At 35.1% G+C, this 13,524-nt stretch overlaps 42 non-coding genes across 42 annotated transcripts; all 42 read left to right on the forward strand.

Annotated features, from left to right (window-relative positions):
• Positions 1–81: 81 nt before the first annotated feature.
• Positions 82–154, forward strand: Trnai-uau (transfer RNA isoleucine (anticodon UAU)). The gene has a single exon. It is a non-coding gene; the product is annotated as a tRNA-Ile (tRNA).
• A 113-nt stretch (positions 155–267) lies between these two features.
• Trnat-ugu (transfer RNA threonine (anticodon UGU)) lies at positions 268–341 on the forward strand. Its single transcript has one exon. It is a non-coding gene; the product is annotated as a tRNA-Thr (tRNA).
• A 110-nt stretch (positions 342–451) lies between these two features.
• Positions 452–524, forward strand: Trnat-ugu (transfer RNA threonine (anticodon UGU)). The gene has a single exon. It is a non-coding gene; the product is annotated as a tRNA-Thr (tRNA).
• A 345-nt stretch (positions 525–869) lies between these two features.
• On the forward strand, positions 870–964 carry Trnat-ugu (transfer RNA threonine (anticodon UGU)). Its single transcript has one exon. It is a non-coding gene; the product is annotated as a tRNA-Thr (tRNA).
• Positions 965–1,259: 295 nt separating this feature from the next.
• Positions 1,260–1,332, forward strand: Trnai-uau (transfer RNA isoleucine (anticodon UAU)). Its single transcript has one exon. It is a non-coding gene; the product is annotated as a tRNA-Ile (tRNA).
• A 111-nt stretch (positions 1,333–1,443) lies between these two features.
• Positions 1,444–1,516, forward strand: Trnat-ugu (transfer RNA threonine (anticodon UGU)). The gene has a single exon. It is a non-coding gene; the product is annotated as a tRNA-Thr (tRNA).
• Positions 1,517–1,799: 283 nt separating this feature from the next.
• On the forward strand, positions 1,800–1,872 carry Trnat-ugu (transfer RNA threonine (anticodon UGU)). Its single transcript has one exon. It is a non-coding gene; the product is annotated as a tRNA-Thr (tRNA).
• Positions 1,873–2,718: 846 nt separating this feature from the next.
• Trnai-uau (transfer RNA isoleucine (anticodon UAU)) lies at positions 2,719–2,790 on the forward strand. Its single transcript has one exon. It is a non-coding gene; the product is annotated as a tRNA-Ile (tRNA).
• An 839-nt stretch (positions 2,791–3,629) lies between these two features.
• Trnai-uau (transfer RNA isoleucine (anticodon UAU)) lies at positions 3,630–3,703 on the forward strand. The gene has a single exon. It is a non-coding gene; the product is annotated as a tRNA-Ile (tRNA).
• Positions 3,704–3,814: 111 nt separating this feature from the next.
• Positions 3,815–3,887, forward strand: Trnat-ugu (transfer RNA threonine (anticodon UGU)). The gene has a single exon. It is a non-coding gene; the product is annotated as a tRNA-Thr (tRNA).
• Positions 3,888–3,998: 111 nt separating this feature from the next.
• Positions 3,999–4,071, forward strand: Trnat-ugu (transfer RNA threonine (anticodon UGU)). Its single transcript has one exon. It is a non-coding gene; the product is annotated as a tRNA-Thr (tRNA).
• A 346-nt stretch (positions 4,072–4,417) lies between these two features.
• Trnai-uau (transfer RNA isoleucine (anticodon UAU)) lies at positions 4,418–4,524 on the forward strand. The gene is made up of 2 exons: positions 4,418–4,454; positions 4,489–4,524. It is a non-coding gene; the product is annotated as a tRNA-Ile (tRNA).
• A 111-nt stretch (positions 4,525–4,635) lies between these two features.
• On the forward strand, positions 4,636–4,708 carry Trnat-ugu (transfer RNA threonine (anticodon UGU)). The gene has a single exon. It is a non-coding gene; the product is annotated as a tRNA-Thr (tRNA).
• Positions 4,709–5,054: 346 nt separating this feature from the next.
• Trnai-uau (transfer RNA isoleucine (anticodon UAU)) lies at positions 5,055–5,161 on the forward strand. Its single transcript has 2 exons — positions 5,055–5,091; positions 5,126–5,161. It is a non-coding gene; the product is annotated as a tRNA-Ile (tRNA).
• Positions 5,162–5,272: 111 nt separating this feature from the next.
• Trnat-ugu (transfer RNA threonine (anticodon UGU)) lies at positions 5,273–5,345 on the forward strand. Its single transcript has one exon. It is a non-coding gene; the product is annotated as a tRNA-Thr (tRNA).
• A 111-nt stretch (positions 5,346–5,456) lies between these two features.
• On the forward strand, positions 5,457–5,529 carry Trnai-uau (transfer RNA isoleucine (anticodon UAU)). Its single transcript has one exon. It is a non-coding gene; the product is annotated as a tRNA-Ile (tRNA).
• A 111-nt stretch (positions 5,530–5,640) lies between these two features.
• Positions 5,641–5,713, forward strand: Trnat-ugu (transfer RNA threonine (anticodon UGU)). Its single transcript has one exon. It is a non-coding gene; the product is annotated as a tRNA-Thr (tRNA).
• A 294-nt stretch (positions 5,714–6,007) lies between these two features.
• On the forward strand, positions 6,008–6,080 carry Trnat-ugu (transfer RNA threonine (anticodon UGU)). The gene has a single exon. It is a non-coding gene; the product is annotated as a tRNA-Thr (tRNA).
• Positions 6,081–6,191: 111 nt separating this feature from the next.
• Trnat-ugu (transfer RNA threonine (anticodon UGU)) lies at positions 6,192–6,264 on the forward strand. The gene has a single exon. It is a non-coding gene; the product is annotated as a tRNA-Thr (tRNA).
• A 111-nt stretch (positions 6,265–6,375) lies between these two features.
• Positions 6,376–6,448, forward strand: Trnai-uau (transfer RNA isoleucine (anticodon UAU)). Its single transcript has one exon. It is a non-coding gene; the product is annotated as a tRNA-Ile (tRNA).
• A 111-nt stretch (positions 6,449–6,559) lies between these two features.
• Positions 6,560–6,632, forward strand: Trnat-ugu (transfer RNA threonine (anticodon UGU)). Its single transcript has one exon. It is a non-coding gene; the product is annotated as a tRNA-Thr (tRNA).
• Positions 6,633–6,926: 294 nt separating this feature from the next.
• On the forward strand, positions 6,927–6,999 carry Trnat-ugu (transfer RNA threonine (anticodon UGU)). The gene has a single exon. It is a non-coding gene; the product is annotated as a tRNA-Thr (tRNA).
• A 111-nt stretch (positions 7,000–7,110) lies between these two features.
• Positions 7,111–7,183, forward strand: Trnat-ugu (transfer RNA threonine (anticodon UGU)). Its single transcript has one exon. It is a non-coding gene; the product is annotated as a tRNA-Thr (tRNA).
• Positions 7,184–7,294: 111 nt separating this feature from the next.
• Positions 7,295–7,367, forward strand: Trnat-ugu (transfer RNA threonine (anticodon UGU)). The gene has a single exon. It is a non-coding gene; the product is annotated as a tRNA-Thr (tRNA).
• A 111-nt stretch (positions 7,368–7,478) lies between these two features.
• Trnat-ugu (transfer RNA threonine (anticodon UGU)) lies at positions 7,479–7,551 on the forward strand. The gene has a single exon. It is a non-coding gene; the product is annotated as a tRNA-Thr (tRNA).
• Positions 7,552–7,662: 111 nt separating this feature from the next.
• Positions 7,663–7,735, forward strand: Trnat-ugu (transfer RNA threonine (anticodon UGU)). The gene has a single exon. It is a non-coding gene; the product is annotated as a tRNA-Thr (tRNA).
• A 111-nt stretch (positions 7,736–7,846) lies between these two features.
• Positions 7,847–7,919, forward strand: Trnat-ugu (transfer RNA threonine (anticodon UGU)). The gene has a single exon. It is a non-coding gene; the product is annotated as a tRNA-Thr (tRNA).
• Positions 7,920–8,207: 288 nt separating this feature from the next.
• Trnat-ugu (transfer RNA threonine (anticodon UGU)) lies at positions 8,208–8,280 on the forward strand. The gene has a single exon. It is a non-coding gene; the product is annotated as a tRNA-Thr (tRNA).
• Positions 8,281–8,935: 655 nt separating this feature from the next.
• Trnat-ugu (transfer RNA threonine (anticodon UGU)) lies at positions 8,936–9,008 on the forward strand. The gene has a single exon. It is a non-coding gene; the product is annotated as a tRNA-Thr (tRNA).
• Positions 9,009–9,119: 111 nt separating this feature from the next.
• On the forward strand, positions 9,120–9,192 carry Trnat-ugu (transfer RNA threonine (anticodon UGU)). Its single transcript has one exon. It is a non-coding gene; the product is annotated as a tRNA-Thr (tRNA).
• Positions 9,193–9,487: 295 nt separating this feature from the next.
• Positions 9,488–9,560, forward strand: Trnat-ugu (transfer RNA threonine (anticodon UGU)). Its single transcript has one exon. It is a non-coding gene; the product is annotated as a tRNA-Thr (tRNA).
• A 107-nt stretch (positions 9,561–9,667) lies between these two features.
• Positions 9,668–9,740, forward strand: Trnat-ugu (transfer RNA threonine (anticodon UGU)). The gene has a single exon. It is a non-coding gene; the product is annotated as a tRNA-Thr (tRNA).
• Positions 9,741–9,851: 111 nt separating this feature from the next.
• On the forward strand, positions 9,852–9,924 carry Trnat-ugu (transfer RNA threonine (anticodon UGU)). Its single transcript has one exon. It is a non-coding gene; the product is annotated as a tRNA-Thr (tRNA).
• A 107-nt stretch (positions 9,925–10,031) lies between these two features.
• On the forward strand, positions 10,032–10,104 carry Trnat-ugu (transfer RNA threonine (anticodon UGU)). The gene has a single exon. It is a non-coding gene; the product is annotated as a tRNA-Thr (tRNA).
• Positions 10,105–10,583: 479 nt separating this feature from the next.
• Positions 10,584–10,656, forward strand: Trnai-uau (transfer RNA isoleucine (anticodon UAU)). Its single transcript has one exon. It is a non-coding gene; the product is annotated as a tRNA-Ile (tRNA).
• Positions 10,657–10,767: 111 nt separating this feature from the next.
• Positions 10,768–10,840, forward strand: Trnat-ugu (transfer RNA threonine (anticodon UGU)). Its single transcript has one exon. It is a non-coding gene; the product is annotated as a tRNA-Thr (tRNA).
• Positions 10,841–10,951: 111 nt separating this feature from the next.
• Trnat-ugu (transfer RNA threonine (anticodon UGU)) lies at positions 10,952–11,024 on the forward strand. The gene has a single exon. It is a non-coding gene; the product is annotated as a tRNA-Thr (tRNA).
• A 291-nt stretch (positions 11,025–11,315) lies between these two features.
• On the forward strand, positions 11,316–11,388 carry Trnat-ugu (transfer RNA threonine (anticodon UGU)). The gene has a single exon. It is a non-coding gene; the product is annotated as a tRNA-Thr (tRNA).
• Positions 11,389–11,679: 291 nt separating this feature from the next.
• Positions 11,680–11,752, forward strand: Trnat-ugu (transfer RNA threonine (anticodon UGU)). Its single transcript has one exon. It is a non-coding gene; the product is annotated as a tRNA-Thr (tRNA).
• A 107-nt stretch (positions 11,753–11,859) lies between these two features.
• On the forward strand, positions 11,860–11,932 carry Trnat-ugu (transfer RNA threonine (anticodon UGU)). The gene has a single exon. It is a non-coding gene; the product is annotated as a tRNA-Thr (tRNA).
• A 111-nt stretch (positions 11,933–12,043) lies between these two features.
• On the forward strand, positions 12,044–12,116 carry Trnai-uau (transfer RNA isoleucine (anticodon UAU)). The gene has a single exon. It is a non-coding gene; the product is annotated as a tRNA-Ile (tRNA).
• Positions 12,117–12,227: 111 nt separating this feature from the next.
• Trnai-uau (transfer RNA isoleucine (anticodon UAU)) lies at positions 12,228–12,300 on the forward strand. Its single transcript has one exon. It is a non-coding gene; the product is annotated as a tRNA-Ile (tRNA).
• The last annotated feature ends 1,224 nt before the right edge of the window (positions 12,301–13,524 follow it).

Here is a 13,524-nt window from a genome sequence, read left to right on the forward strand (position 1 = left end):
CCAGGTAGAACACAATTTGTTTTTTACGCTAGCATATTCCCAAGTTATCAAAGAATTAATAACGTATAAAAATATTTTATTGCCTTCTTAGCTTAGATGGTAGAGCGTTCGCTTTATCAGCGAAAAGTCATTGGTTCGATTCCGGTAGAAGGTTTCTTATTACACTCACTTGCTACTATTTTCGAACAGGTAGAACATAATTTGTTTTTTACGTTAGCAAATTCCCAAGTTATCAAAGAATTAATAACGTAATAAGAATATTTTATTGCCTTCTTAGCTTAGATGGTAGAGCGTTCGCTTTGTAAGCGAAAGGTCATTGGTTCGATTCCGATAGGAAGGCTTCTTATTACACTCACTGCTACTATTTTCGAACAGGTAGAACACAATTTGTTTTTTACGGTAGCAAATTCCCAAGTTATCAAAGAATTAATACGTATAAAAATATTTTATTGCCTTCTTAGCTTAGATGGTAGAGCGTTCGCTTTGTCAGCGAAAAGTCATTGGTTCGATTCCGGTAGAAGGTTTCTTATTACACTCACTGCTACTATTTCGAACAAGTAAAACGTGTCCAATCAGGAATTAAAAAATTGTTTTTCTGCATTGTAACAAAAATCAATCACAATTTGTTTTTACGCAAGCAAATTCCCAAGTTATCAAAGAATTAATAACGTATAAAAAATATTTTATTGCCTCCTTAGCTTAGATGGTAGCGTTCGCTTTGTCAGCGAAAAGTCATTGGTTCGATTCCGGTAGAAGGTTTCTTATTACACTCACTGCTACTATTTTCGAACAGGTAGAACACAATTTGTTTTATACGCTAGCAAATTTCCAAGTTATCAAAGAATTAATAACGTACAGAATATTTTATTGCCTTCTTAGCTTAGATGGTAGAGCGGCGAAAAGTCATTGGTAGAGCGTTCGCTTTGTAAGCGAAAGGTCATTGGTTCGATTCCGATAGAAGGCTTCTTATTACACTCACTGCTACTATTTTCGACCAGGTAGAACACAATTTGTTTTTTACGCTAGCAAATTCCCAAGTTATCAAAGAATTAATAACGCATAAGAATATTTTATTGCCTTCTTAGCTTAGATGGTAGAGCGTTCGCTTTGTAAGCGAAAGGTCATTGGTTCGATTCTGGTAGAAAGTTTCTTATTACACTAACTGCTACTATTTTCGACCAGGTAGAACACAATTTGTTTTTTACGCTAGCAAATTCCCAAGTTATCAAAGAATTAATAACGTATAAAAATATTTTATTGCCTTCTTAGCTTAGATGGTAGAGCGTTTGCTTTATCAGCGAAAAGTCATTGGTTCGATTCCGGTAGAAGGTTTCTTATTACACTCACTGCTATTATTTTCGAACAGGTAGAACATAATTTGTTTTTTACGCTAGCAAATTCCCAAGTTATCAAAGAATTAATAACGTATAAGAATATTTTATTGCCTTCTTAGCTTAGATGGTAGAGCGTTCGCTTTGTAAGCGAAAGGTCATTGGTTCGATTCCGATAGAAGGCTTCTTATTACACTCACGGCTACTATTTTCGAACAGGTACAACACAATTTGTTTTTTATGGTAGCAAATTCCCAAGTTATCAAAGAATTAATAACGTATAAAAATATTTTATTGCCTTCTTAGCTTAGATGGTAGAGCGTTTGCTTTGTCAGCGAAAAGTCATTGGTTTGATTCCGGTAGTTTCTTATTACACTCACCTCTACTATTTTCGAAACACAATTTGTTTTTTACGCTAGCGAATTCCCAAGTTATCAAAGAATTAATAACGTATAAGAATATTTTATTGACTTCTTAGCTTAGATGGTAGAGCGTTCGCTTTGTAAGCGAAAGGTCATTGGTTCGATTCCGATAGAAGGCTTCTTATTACACTCACTGCTACTATTTTCGACCAGATAGAACACAATTTGTTTTTTACGCTAGCAAATTCCCAAGTTATCAAAGAATTAATAACGCATAAGAATATTTTATTGCCTTCTTAGCTAGATGGTAGAGCGTTCTCTTTGTAAGCGAAAGGTCATTGGTTCGATTCTGGTAGAAAGTTTCTTATTACACTCACTGCTACTATTTTCGACCAGGTAGAACACAATTTATTTTTTATGCTAGCAAATTCCCAAGTTATCAAAGAATTAATAACGCATAAGAATATTTTATTGCCTTCTTAGTTTAGATGGTAGAGCGTTCGCTTTGTAAGCGAAAGGTCATTGGTTCGATTCTGGTAGAAAGTTTCTTATTACACTCACTGCTACTATTTTCGACCAGGTAGAACACAATTTGTTTTTTACGCTAGCAAATTCCCAAGTTATCAAAGAATTAATAACGTATAAAAATATTTTATTGCCTTCTTAGCTTAGATGGTAGAGCGTTCGCTTTGTAAGCGAAAGGTCATTGGTTCGATTTTGGTAGAAAGTTTCTTATTACACTCACTGCTACTATTTTCGACCAGGTAGAACACAATTTGTTTTTTACGCCAGCAAATTCCCAAGTTATCAAAGAATTAATAACGCATAAGAATATTTTATTGCCTTCTTAGCTTAGATGGTAGAGCGTTCGCTTTGTAAGCGAAAGGTCATTGGTTCGATTCTGGTAGAAAGTTTCTTATTACACTCACTGCTACTATTTTCGACCAGGTAGAACACAATTTGTTTTTTACGCTAGCAAATTCCCAAGTTATCAAAGAATTAATAACGTATAAAAATATTTTATTGCCTTCTTAGCTTAGATGGTAGAGCGTTCGCTTTATCAGCGAAAGTCATTGGTTCGATTCCGGTAGAAGGTTTCTTATTACACTCACTGCTACTATTTTCGAACAGGTAGAACATAATTTGTTTTTTACGCTAGCAAATTCCCAAGTTATCAAAGAATTAATAACGCATAAGAATATTTTATTGCCTTCTTAGCTTAGATGGTAGAGCGTTCTCTTTGTAAGCGAAAGGTCATTGGTTCGATTCTGGTAGAAAGTTTCTTATTACACTCACTGCTACTATTTTCGACCAGGTAAAACACAATTTATTTTTTATGCTAGCAAATTCCCAAGTTATCAAAGAATTAATAACGCATAAGAATATTTTATTGCCTTCTTAGCTTAGATGGTAGAGCGTTCGCTTTGTAAGCGAAAGGTCATTGGTTTGATTCTGGTAGAAAGTTTCTTATTACACTCACGGCTACTATTTTCGAACAGGTACAACACAATTTGTTTTTTATGGTAGCAAATTCCCAAGTTATCAAAGAATTAATAACGTATAAAAATATTTTATTGCCTTCTTAGCTTAGATGGTAGAGCGTTTGCTTTGTCAGCGAAAAGTCATTGGTTTGATTCCGGTAGAAGGTTTCTTATTACACTCACTTCTACTATTTTCGAAACACAATTTGTTTTTTACGCTAGCAAATTCCCAAGTTATCAAAGAATTAATAACGTATAAGAATATTTTATTGACTTCTTAGCTTAGATGGTAGAGCGTTCGCTTTGTAAGCGAAAGGTCATTGGTTCGATTCTGGTAGAAACTTTCTTATTACACTCACTGCTACTATTTTCGACCAGGTAGAACACAATTTGTTTTTTACGCTAGCAAATTCCCAAGTTATCAAAGAATTAATAACGTATAAAAATATTTTATTGCCTTCTTAGCTTAGATGGTAAGAGCGTTCGCTTTATCAGCGAAAAGTCATTGGTTCGATTCCGGTAGAAGGTTTCTTATTACACTCACTGCTACTATTTTCGAACAGGTAGAACATAATTTGTTTTTTACTTTAGCAAATTCCCAAGTTATCAAAGAATTAATAACGTATAAGAATATTTTATTGCCTTCTTAGCTTAGATGGTAGAGCGTTCGCTTTGTAAGCGAAAGGTCATTGGTTCGATTCCGATAGAAGGCTTCTTATTACACTCACTGCTACTATTTTCGAACAGGTAGAACACAATTTGTTTTTTACGGTAGCAAATTCCCAAGTTATCAAAGAATTAATAACGTATAAAAATATTTTATTGCCTTCTTAGCTTAGATGGTAGAGCGTTCGCTTTGTCAGCGAAAAGTCATTGGTTCGATTCCGGTAGAAGGTTTCTTATTACACTCACTGCTACTATTTTCGAACAAGTAAAACGTGTCCAATCAGGAATTAAAAAATTGTTTTTCTGCATTGTAACAAAAATCAATCACAATTTGTTTTTACGCAAGCAAATTCCCAAGTTATCAAAGAATTAATAACGTATAAAAATATTTTATTGCCTCCTTAGCTTAGATGGTAGCGTTCGCTTTGTCAGCGAAAAGTCATTGGTTCGATTCCGGTAGAAGGTTTCTTATTACACTCACTGCTACTATTTTCGAACAGGTAGAACACAATTTGTTTTTTACGCTAGCAAATTTCCAAGTTATCAAAGAATTAATAACGTACAAGAATATTTTATTGCCTTCTTAGCTTAGATGGTAGAGCGTTCGCTTTATAAGCGAAAAGTCATTGGTAGAGCGTTCGCTTTGTAAGCGAAAGGTCATTGGTTCGATTCCGATAGAAGGCTTCTTATTACACTCACTGCTACTATTTTCGAACAGGTAGAACACAATTTGTTTTTTACGGTAGCAAATTCCCAAGTTATCAAAGAATTAATAACGTATAAAAATATTTTATTGCCTTCTTAGCTTAGATGGTAGAGCGTTCGCTTTGTCAGCGAAAAGTCATTGGTTCGATTCCGGTAGAAGGTTTCTTATTACACTCACTGCTACTATTTTCGAACAAGTAAAACGTGTCCAATCAGGAATTAAAAAATTGTTTTTCTGCATTGTAACAAAAATCAATCACAATTTGTTTTTACGCAAGCAAATTCCCAAGTTATCAAAGAATTAATAACGTATAAAAATATTTTATTGCCTCCTTAGCTTAGATGGTAGCGTTCGCTTTGTCAGCGAAAAGTCATTGGTTCGATTCCGGTAGAAGGTTTCTTATTACACTCACTGCTACTATTTTCGAACAGGTAGAACACAATTTGTTTTTTACGCTAGCAAATTTCCAAGTTATCAAAGAATTAATAACGTACAAGAATATTTTATTGCCTTCTTAGCTTAGATGGTAGAGCGTTCGCTTTATAAGCGAAAAGTCATTGGTAGAGCGTTCGCTTTGTAAGCGAAAGGTCCTTGGTTCGATTCCGATAGAAGGCTTCTTATTACACTCACTGCTACTATTTTCGACCAGGTAGAACACAATTTGTTTTTTACGCTAGCAAATTCCCAAGTTATCAAAGAATTAATAACGCATAAGAATATTTTATTGCCTTCTTAGCTTAGATGGTAGAGCGTTCGCTTTGTAAGCGAAAGGTCATTGGTTCGATTCTGGTAGAAAGTTTCTTATTACACTCACTGCTACTATTTTCGACCAGGTAGAACACAATTTGTTTTTTACGCTAGCAAATTCCCAAGTTATCAAAGAATTAATAACGTATAAAAATATTTTATTGCCTTCTTAGCTTAGATGGTAGAGCGTTTGCTTTATCAGCGAAAAGTCATTGGTTCGATTCCGGTAGAAGGTTTCTTATTACACTCACTGCTATTATTTTCGAACAGGTAGAACATAATTTGTTTTTTACGCTAGCAAATTCCCAAGTTATCAAAGAATTAATAACGTATAAGAATATTTTATTGACTTCTTAGCTTAGATGGTAGAGCGTTCGCTTTGTAAGCGAAAGGTCATTGGTTCGATTCCGATAGAAGGCTTCTTATTACACTCACTGCTACTATTTTCGACCAGATAGAACACAATTTGTTTTTTACGCTAGCAAATTCCCAAGTTATCAAAGAATTAATAACGCATAAGAATATTTTATTGTCTTCTTAGCTAGATGGTAGAGCGTTCGCTTTGTAAGCGAAAGGTCATTGGTTCGATTCTGGTAGAAAGTTTCTTATTACACTCACTGCTACTATTTTCGACCAGGTAGAACACAATTTATTTTTTATGCTAGCAAATTCCCAAGTTATCAAAGAATTAATAACGCATAAGAATATTTTATTGCCTTCTTAGCTTAGATGGTAGAGCGTTCGCTTTGTAAGCGAAAGGTCATTGGTTCGATTCTGGTAGAAAGTTTCTTATTACACTCACTGCTACTATTTTCGACCAGATAGAACACAATTTGTTTTTTACGCTAGCAAATTCCCAAGTTATCAAAGAATTAATAACGCATAAGAATATTTTATTGCCTTCTTAGCTTAGATGGTAGAGCGTTCGCTTTGTAAGCGAAAGGTCATTGGTTCGATTCTGGTAGAAAGTTTCTTATTACACTCACTGCTACTATTTTCGACCAGGTAGAACACAATTTGTTTTTTACGCTAGCAAATTCCCAAGTTATCAAAGAATTAATAACGTATAAAAATATTTTATTGCCTTCTTAGCTTAGATGGTAGAGCGTTTGCTTTATCAGCGAAAAGTCATTGGTTCGATTCCGGTAGAAGGTTTCTTATTACACTCACTGCTATTATTTTCGAACAGGTAGAACATAATTTGTTTTTTACGCTAGCAAATTCCCAAGTTATCAAAGAATTAATAACGTATAAGAATATTTTATTGACTTCTTAGCTTAGATGGTAGAGCGTTCGCTTTGTAAGCGAAAGGTCATTGGTTCGATTCCGATAGAAGGCTTCTTATTACACTCACTGCTACTATTTTCGACCAGATAGAACACAATTTGTTTTTTACGCTAGCAAATTCCCAAGTTATCAAAGAATTAATAACGCATAAGAATATTTTATTGTCTTCTTAGCTAGATGGTAGAGCGTTCGCTTTGTAAGCGAAAGGTCATTGGTTCGATTCTGGTAGAAAGTTTCTTATTACACTCACTGCTACTATTTTCGACCAGGTAGAACACAATTTATTTTTTATGCTAGCAAATTCCCAAGTTATCAAAGAATTAATAACGCATAAGAATATTTTATTGCCTTCTTAGCTTAGATGGTAGAGCGTTCGCTTTGTAAGCGAAAGGTCATTGGTTCGATTCTGGTAGAAAGTTTCTTATTACACTCACTGCTACTATTTTCGACCAGGTAGAACACAATTTGTTTTTTACGCTAGCAAATTCCCAAGTTATCAAAGAATTAATAACGTATAAAAATATTTTATTGCCTTCTTAGCTTAGATGGTAGAGCGTTCGCTTTGTAAGCGAAAGGTCATTGGTTCGATTCTGGTAGAAAGTTTCTTATTACACTCACTGCTACTATTTTCGACCAGGTAGAACACAATTTATTTTTTATGCTAGCAAATTCCCAAGTTATCAAAGAATTAATAACGCATAAGAATATTTTATTGCCTTCTTAGCTTAGATGGTAGAGCGTTCGCTTTGTAAGCGAAAGGTCATTGGTTCGATTCTGGTAGAAAGTTTCTTATTACACTCACTGCTACTATTTTCGACCAGGTAGAACACAATTTGTTTTTTACGCTAGCAAATTCCCAAGTTATCAAAGAATTAATAACGTATAAAAATATTTTATTGCCTTCTTAGCTTAGATGGTAGAGCGTTCGCTTTGTAAGCGAAAGGTCATTGGTTCGATTCTGGTAGAAAGTTTCTTATTACACTCACTGCTACTATTTTCGACCAGGTAGAACACAATTTGTTTTTTACGCTAGCAAATTCCCAAGTTATCAAAGAATTAATAACGCATAAGAATATTTTATTGCCTTCTTAGCTTAGATGGTAGAGCGTTCGCTTTGTAAGCGAAAGGTCATTGGTTCGATTCTGGTAGAAAGTTTCTTATTACACTCACTGCTACTATTTTCGACCAGGTAGAACACAATTTGTTTTTTACGCTAGCAAATTCCCAAGTTATCAAAGAATTAATAACGTATAAGAATATTTTATTGCCTTCTTAGCTTAGATGGTAGAGCGTTCGCTTTGTAAGCGAAAGGTCATTGGTTCGATTCCGATAGAAGGCTTTTTATTACACTCACGGCTACTATTTTCGAACAGGTACAACACAATTTGTTTTTTTATGGTAGCAAATTCCCAAGTTATCAAAGAATTAATAACGTATAAAAATATTTTATTGCCTTCTTAGCTTAGATGGTAGAGCGTTTGCTTTGTCAGCGAAAAGTCATTGGTTTGATTCCGGTAGAAGGTTTCTTATTACACTCACTTCTACTATTTTCGAAACACAATTTGTTTTTTACGCTAGCAAATTCCCAAGTTATCAAAGAATTAATAACGTATAAGAATATTTTATTGACTTCTTAGCTTAGATGGTAGAGCGTTCGCTTTGTAAGCGAAAGGTCATTGGTTCGATTCCGATAGAAGGCTTCTTATTACACTCACTGCTACTATTTTCGACCAGATAGAACACAATTTGTTTTTTACGCTAGCAAATTCCCAAGTTATCAAAGAATTAATAACGCATAAGAATATTTTATTGCCTTCTTAGCTTAGATGGTAGAGCATTCGCTTTGTAAGCGAAAGGTCATTGGTTCGATTCTGGTAGAAAGTTTCTTATTACACTCACTGCTACTATTTTCGACCAGGTAAAACACAATTTATTTTTTATGCTAGCAAATTCCCAAGTTATCAAAGAATTAATAACGCATAAGAATATTTTATTGCCTTCTTAGCTTAGATGGTAGAGCGTTCGCTTTGTAAGCGAAAGGTCATTGGTTTGATTCTGGTAGAAAGTTTCTTATTACACTCACGGCTACTATTTTCGAACAGGTACAACACAATTTGTTTTTTATGGTAGCAAATTCCCAAGTTATCAAAGAATTAATAACGTATAAAAATATTTTATTGCCTTCTTAGCTTAGATGGTAGAGCGTTTGCTTTGTCAGCGAAAAGTCATTGGTTTGATTCCGGTAGAAGGTTTCTTATTACACTCACTTCTACTATTTTCGAAACACAATTTGTTTTTTACGCTAGCAAATTTCCAAGTTATCAAAGAATTAATAACGTATAAGAATATTTTATTGACTTCTTAGCTTAGATGGTAGAGCGTTCGCTTTGTAAGCGAAAGGTCATTGGTTCGATTCCGATAGAAGGCTTCTTATTACACTCACTGCTACTATTTTCGACCAGATAGAACACAATTTGTTTTTTACGCTAGCAAATTCCCAAGTTATCAAAGAATTAATAACGCATAAGAATATTTTATTGCCTTCTTAGCTTAGATGGTAGAGCGTTCGCTTTGTAAGCGAAAGGTCATTGGTTCGATTCTGGTAGAAAGTTTCTTATTACACTCACTGCTACTATTTTCGACCAGGTAGAACACAATTTATTTTTTATGCTAGCAAATTCCCAAGTTATCAAAGAATTAATAACGTATAAAAATATTTTATTGCCTTCTTAGCTTAGATGGTAGAGCGTTTGCTTTGTCAGCGAAAAGTCATTGGTTCGATTCCAGTAGAAGGTTTCTTATTACACTCACTGCTACTATTTTCGAACAGGTAGAACACAATTTGTTTTTTACGCTAGCAAATTCCCAAGTTATCAAAGAATTAATAACGTATAAGAATATTTTATTGCCTTCTTAGCTTAGATGGTAGAGCGTTCGCTTTGTAAGCGAAAGGTCATTGGTTCGATTCCGATAGAAGGCTTCTTATGACACTCACTGCTACTTCGACCAGGTAGAACACAATTTGTTTTTTACGCTAGCAAATTCCCAAGTTATCAAAGAATTAATAACGTATAAAAATATTTTATTGCCTTCTTAGCTTAGATGGTAGAGCGTTCGCTTTGTCAGCGAAAAGTCATTGGTTCGATTCCGGTAGAAGGTTTCTTATTACACTCACTGCTACTATTTTCGAACAGGTAGAACACAATTTGTTTTTTACGCTAGCAAATTCCCAAGTTATCAAAGAATTAATAACGTATAAGAATATTTTATTGCCTTCTTAGCTTAGATGGTAGAGCGTTCGCTTTGTAAGCGAAATGTCATTGGTTTGATTCCGATAGAAGGCTTCTTATTACACTCACTGCTACTTCGACCAGGTAGAACACAATTTGTTTTTTACGCTAGCAAATTCCCAAGTTATCAAAGAATTAATAACGCATAAGAATATTTTATTGCCTTCTTAGCTTAGATGGTAGAGCGTTCGCTTTGTAAGCGAAAGGTCATTGGTTCGATTCTGGTAGAAAGTTTCTTATTACACTCACTGCTACTATTTTCGACCAGGTAGAACACAATTTGTTTTTTACGCTAGCAAATTCCCAAGTTATCAAAGAATTAATAACGCATAAGAATATTTTATTGCCTTCTTAGCTTAGATGGTAGAGCGTTCGCTTTGTAAGCGAAAGGTTATTGGTTCGATTCTAGTAGAAAGTTTCTTATTACACTCACTGCTACTATTTTCGACCAGGTAGAACACAATTTGTTTTTTACGCTAGCAAATTCCCAAGTTATCAAAGAATTAATAACGTATAAAAATATTTTATTACCTTCTTAGCTTAGATGGTAGAGCGTTCGCTTTATCAGCGAAAAGTCATTGGTTTGATTCCGGTAGAAGGTTTCTTATTACACTCACTGCTACTATTTTCGACCAGGTAGAACACAATTTGTTTTTTACGCTAGCAAATTCCCAAGTTATCAAAGAATTAATAACGTATAAAAATATTTTATTACCTTCTTAGCTTAGATGGTAGAGCGTTCGCTTTATCAGCGAAAAGTCATTGGTTCGATTCCGGTAGAAGGTTTCTTATTACACTCACTGCTACTATTTTCGACCAGGTAGAACACAATTTATTTTTTATGCTAGCAAATTCCCAAGTTATCAAAGAATTAATAACGTATAAAAATATTTTATTGCCTTCTTAGCTTAGATGGTAGAGCGTTCGCTTTGTCAGCGAAAAGTCATTGGTTCGATTCCGGTAGAAGGTTTCTTATTACACTCACTGCTACTATTTTCGAACAGGTAGAACACAATTTGTTTTTTACGCTAGCAAATTCCCAAGTTATCAAAGAATTAATAACGTATAAGAATATTTTATTGCCTTCTTAGCTTAGATGGTAGAGCGTTCGCTTTGTAAGCGAAAGGTCATTGGTTCGATTCCGATAGAAGGCTTCTTATGACACTCACTGCTATTTCGACCAGGTAGAACACAATTTGTTTTTTACGCTAGCAAATTCCCAAGTTATCAAAGAATTAATAACGTATAAAAATATTTTATTGCCTTCTTAGCTTAGATGATAGAGCGTTCGCTTTGTCAGCGAAAAGTCATTGGTTCGATTCCGGTAAAAGGTTTCTTATTACACTCACTGCTACTATTTTCGAACAGGTAGAACACAATTTGTTTTTTACGCTAGCAAATTCCCAAGTTATCAAAGAATTAATAACGTATAAGAATATTTTATTGCCTTCTTAGCTTAGATGGTAGAGCGTTCGCTTTGTAAGCGAAAGGTCATTGGTTCGATTCCGATAGAAGGCTTCTTATGACACTCACTGCTATTTCGACCAGGTAGAACACAATTTGTTTTTTACGCTAGCAAATTCCCAAGTTATCAAAGAATTAATAACGTATAAAAATATTTTATTGCCTTCTTAGCTTAGATGATAGAGCGTTCGCTTTGTCAGCGAAAAGTCATTGGTTCGATTCCGGTAAAAGGTTTCTTATTACACTCACTGCTACTATTTTCGAACAGGTAGAACACAATTTGTTTTTTACGCTAGCAAATTCCCAAGTTATCAAAGAATTAATAACGTATAAGAATATTTTATTGCCTTCTTAGCTTAGATGGTAGAGCGTTCGCTTTGTAAGCGAAATGTCATTGGTTTGATTCCGATAGAAGGCTTCTTATTACACTCACTGCTACTTCGACCAGGTAGAACACAATTTGTTTTTTACGCTAGCAAATTCCCAAGTTATCAAAGAATTAATAACGCATAAGAATATTTTATTGCCTTCTTAGCTTAGATGGTAGAGCGTTCGCTTTGTAAGCGAAAGGTCATTGGTTCGATTCTGGTAGAAAGTTTCTTATTACACTCACTGCTACTATTTTCGACCAGGTAGAACACAATTTGTTTTTTACGCTAGCAAATTCCCAAGCTATCAAAGAATTAATAACGTATAAAAATATTTTATTACCTTCTTAGCTTAGATGGTAGAGCGTTCGCTTTATCAGCGAAAAGTCATTGGTTCGATTCCGGTAGAAGGTTTCTTATTACACTCACTGCTACTATTTTCGACCAGGTAGAACACAATTTGTTTTTTACGCTAGCAAATTCCCAAGTTATCAAAGAATTAATAACGTATAAAAATATTTTATTACCTTCTTAGCTTAGATGGTAGAGCGTTCGCTTTATCAGCGAAAAGTCATTGGTTCGATTCCGGTAGAAGGTTTCTTATTACACTCACTGCTACTATTTTTGACGTGCTAGCTGGCTGCACTCGCCATGAAAACATCACATGTTCAACAAACTCTCAACGTCTCCGTCTTGACGCATGCTCCAAACTCCACTGCCAGTCTTCACTATTTTAGCGTAACACTTGTCTCTTGACGTGAGTCAGAAATCAATTGATTCTCGTGAATCATAATGAATCCTCTTTCTTTTTTTCAAAACAATAGTGCGGACGCCATCATCCAAAGCATTGGAAACCTTCTATCTACCATCATGCAAGGATCACATTCTCCCGTGCTTGCTCTCCTCCTCGTCCTCTTGTTTATTTGTACGTTTGTCTCTTGCCTTCGGGCTATATTTCCATACATTTGTATGTTCTTCAACATTTTTCGTTGGTTTTTCTTCATTGCTTCCCTTATGATCATCACTCGCGCATTGTCCATTTTTATTCCCATTTTTGTCAACTCATTGCACTCTTACTTCAACCATTTATTCAAAGTAATTGACGTGCAAATCCAGAATTTCTCCACAATGGCAGCCGAGTCTTTGACCAACTTCCCGAGAGGTGGAATTACTAGCTCTCCCACCTTTATAAGCGAACCAATCTTCCTCTACGGGATTGCACTTGCGTGTTATTTTCTCCCCTCGTTCACTAGTTTGACCTCTGCATCCCTGAGCTCACCAAATGGTGCCGTGACCCGGGAGGTCAAGAACAAGGATGTTAGCCAAAATCCAACTGGTTCTAGTCAGTCAACTCTCTCTTCAACACCTATAGCAACGCAAGACGCCTCCGCTCCAATGTGCTCAATAGCATCTACAGAGTCCTTAATGCAACTTCTAGCAACACTTTTGAGCTTTCAACCCAAATCTCAACCAACTGGCACGAACATCAGCAACGCAAATCTTGAAGAAGCAGTCAATGACATACGCAACCAATCTGCAATCCAAAGTTAGCTCACCACAATGCTAGCAGCCTTACAACAGGAAATGATTGAACAAACTTCGCAGCTTGCCTATGCTATGCCATCAACATCCGATATTGAGGATCTAGTAATGAAGGCAATGTGAAAATATTCCGTCACAATTTTTTGCTTGAACTTGTTTCGTAACACAAAGAACATGGACCAAGTCACTTCAGAAAAATACAAGAACTTAAGAAATTCACTCAGAAATGACATCATCCAGTTCTTCAGACAAAAAGACGAGTTTTAAGAAGCGCCGCCGG

Source organism: Condylostylus longicornis, unplaced genomic scaffold (genome assembly GCF_029603195.1).
Source record: "Condylostylus longicornis isolate FDR11 unplaced genomic scaffold, ASM2960319v2 ptg000721l, whole genome shotgun sequence".
Taxonomy (NCBI): domain Eukaryota; kingdom Metazoa; phylum Arthropoda; class Insecta; order Diptera; family Dolichopodidae; genus Condylostylus; species Condylostylus longicornis.